This window comes from Lolium rigidum, chromosome 5 (genome assembly GCF_022539505.1).
Source record: "Lolium rigidum isolate FL_2022 chromosome 5, APGP_CSIRO_Lrig_0.1, whole genome shotgun sequence".
NCBI lineage: Eukaryota > Viridiplantae > Streptophyta > Magnoliopsida > Poales > Poaceae > Lolium > Lolium rigidum.
The window spans coordinates 255028646-255032356 of record NC_061512.1 but is presented as its reverse complement, the minus strand read 5'-3'; positions in this window follow the sequence as shown (position 1 = coordinate 255032356).

The window sequence follows — 3711 nt, the reverse complement described above, 5'->3', positions numbered from 1 at the left end:
TTTGATTACATCAAACGCCATTGCGTAAATGGGTGGTTATAAAGATGGGATTAAGTATTCGGAAAGTGTGAGTTGAGGCATATGGATCAATAGTGGGATTTGTCCATCCTGATGACGGATAGATATACTCTGGGCCCTCTCGGTGGAATGTCGTCTGATTGGCTTGCAAGCATATGATTGGATCATAAGAGATGACATACCACGGTACGAGTAAAGAGTACTTGTCGGTAACGAGGTTGAACAAGGTATGGAGATACCGATGATCGAACCTCGGACAAGTAAAATATCGCGAGACAAAGGGAATCGGCATCGTATGTAAATGGTTCAATCGATCACTAAGTCATCGTTGAATATGTAGGAGTCATTACGGATCTCCAGGTCCCGCTGATGATTATTGATCAGAGAGGCGTCTCGGTCATGTCTGCACATTCTCGAACCGTAGGGTGACACACTTAAGGTTGCGATGTTGTTAGGGGTAGTTTCGGGATTAAAGAAATAGTTTTGGAGAGTTACGGAATTGTTCCGGGAAGATGATTAATGATTTATTAATTAATTGAATTAGTAAATATTAATATTAATTTATTTAGTAGAAATAAATGTGGGGCTAAAAGTAGTCTATAAGAAGTTTTGCTAATGGGCCAATTTAGTAGACCCATGTATAGCTAAAACTATCAAAGCAAAAGAAAAGGAAAAAAAGAGAGTGGCCGGCTGAATCGGCCAACACTCACGTGAGATGGCCGGCCAGGGAACAAGTCCTGGGACTCACGCAAGAAGTCCAACAAGCCAAAGCTTGGGCTGATCATTTTGAATGATTGGTTACTTGGCCGGCCAAGTAAACTTTTGCTTGGTTTGCAAGTTCAGCCATCACGCTCGCCTATAAAAGGAGCACGCGGCCGACGCAAACGACCAGATTTTTGGCTGTTCCGGTTTGCTCCGTTTGCTCCACCTTTTGCCTAGTTTCTTCCACCCAACGCGTACAGGCGAAGCCCTGTCCGCGCAAACTCTCCACCACCACCACGCCGTCGTGCTGCTGGACTAGATCCCATCTACCACATCTCCCCGCTTGCTGGAACAAGGAGGAGGTGTCTTCATCGAGCTGTACGTGTGACCGAGTACGGAGGTGCTGCCCGTTTGCAACGCCAGAGGGATCGTCATCGCGATCTTGAGATCGGAAAGTGTACGACTACATCAACCACGAGATTCAATCTCGTTTCCGCTTAGCGATCTACAAGGGTATGTAGATCCAATCCGTCTCGTTGCTTCAATCTAGTAGATTAGATTCTGGCGTTTTTCCTAGATTGGATCTTGGTTTTGTTTGTTTGCGGTAGAAAATTTTTGTTTTCCATGCAACGAACCCCATCAGTGGTATCAGAGCCATGTCTATGCATAGATCTGTTGCACGAGTAGAACACAATGGTTTTGTGGGCGGTGATGCTTTTGTTGCTTTAGTTTGTGTACTTTGCTTCTTGCGGGATGGTGGGATGAAGCGGCCCGGGCTAACTTTACATGACCGCGTCTCATGAGACTTGCTCCACGCTTGACATGCAACTTGTATTGCATAAGTGGCTTTGCGGGTGTCTGTCTCTCCCACCATAGTGAAGATTACAATTTGCACTTCTATTGTCAACACTAGTATCACCGTTGTGGTTCATGTTCGTAGGTAGATTGGATCTTACTCGAAAACCCTAAACCACGTAAAATATGCAAACCAAATTAGAGGCGTCTAACTTGTTTTTGCGGGGTTTGGTGATGTGATATGGCCATGATGTGATGATGATTATATTTGATGTATGAGATGTTCATTATTGTATTATGGCAACCGGCGAGAGCCTAATGGTTGTCTTTAATTTTTGTTAAAGACCTGCGTGTCTATTCATCATGTAATAGCTTTATTTCAAGTAGTTGTTATAGTAGCTATAAGTGATGGACAACCATGAAGCGGCGCCACTGACCTTGACGCCATGCTGGTGATGATGGAGATCATGTCCGTGCTTTGGAGATGGAGATCAAAAGCACAAAGAAGAAAGGCCATATCATATCACACATTATGAATTGCATGTGATGTTAATCCTTTTATGCATCTTATTTTGCTTAGATCGCGACGGTAGCATTATAAGATGATCCCTCTCACTAAATATCAAGATAATAAAGTGTTCATCCTTAGTATGCACCGTTGCTAAGACTTGTCGTTTCGAAGCATCTCGTGATGATCGGGTGTGATAGACTCTACATGTGCATACAACGGGTGCAAGCCGATTTGCACACGCGGATACTAAGGTTGCCTTGACGAGCCTAGCATGTACAGACATGGTCTCGGAACACGGGATACCGAAAGGTAGAGCATGAATCATATGAATGATATGATGAACACTTTGAGTGTTCGCCTTTGAAGCTACATCTTTTCTCGTGAAGATCGGACTTGGTGTAGTGGATTTGGTTCGTGTAATCACTAAGACAATGCGAGGGATGTTGTTTTGAGTGGGAGTTCACCTAGTTAATTTAAGAATTAAAATTGAACTCAATTTATCATAAACTTAGTCTAAACTCTTTGCAAATATGTTGTAGATCATGGCGCCCCCCTCCATCAATTTTAACCAGTTCCTAGAGAAAGAAAAGCTTAAGGGCAATGGTAGCAACTTCATTGACTGGTTCCGTCATGTGAGGATTTTCCTCAATGGTGGAAGCCTGCAATATGTGCTCGATGCACCGCTAGGTCCCCCACCACCTCTGCCGATGCCAGAGGACGTAAAGAATGTTTACGAGACTCGGGCAACTCGGTACTCCGAAGTTCGGTGTGCCATCTTGTGCAGCCTAGAGGCGAGCTCCAAAAGCGTTTTGAGCACCACGATCCACGTGAGTGATCGTGAGCTCAAACTTATCTTTGAGACTCATGCGGCCGTGGAGAGCTATGAGGCCTCGAAACAGTTCTTTAGCCGCATGATGGAAGAGGGCAGCTCCGTTAGTGAGCACATGGTCGCCATGTCCGGGCATGCGAAGAAGCTCGGTGACATGGGGATGATGATCCCTAACCAGCTGGGTATTCATCGTGTCCTTCAATCACTGCCACCAAGTTACAAGAACTTCGTGATGAACTACAACATGCAGAACATGAACAAAGATTTACCTGAACTCTTTTCCATGCTAAAATCTGTTGAAGTAGAGATAAAGAAGGAGAATCAAGTGTTGATGGTCAACAAGACCACCAGTTTCAAAAAGCATGGCAAGCCTAACAAGGGCAACTTCAAGAAGAGCGGCAAGAAAGTTGCAGCGCATCACGAGAAGCCTAAGGCTGGTCCTAAGCCTGAGGCTTGTGTGCTATTACTGCCAGGGGAAGGGGCATCGGAAGCGTAATTGCTCCAAATACTTGGCCGATCCGAAGAGCGGCCACGTCAGAGAAGAAAGGTATATTTGATATACATGTTATAGATGTCTATCTTACTTGGTTCTCGTAGTAGTGCACTAGGTATTTGATACTTGGTTCGGTTGCTCACATTTGTAACTCGAAACGAGGAACTACGAGAATAAACGAAGACTGGCAAGGGACGAGGTGACGATGCGCGTTGGAAATGGATCCAAAGTCGATGTGATCGCCGTCGGCACGCTCCCTCTACATCTACCTTCGGGATTAGTTTTAAACCTCAATAATTGTTATTTGGTACTGCGTTGAGCATGAACATTATATCCGGATCTTGTTTAATGCAAGACGGTTAT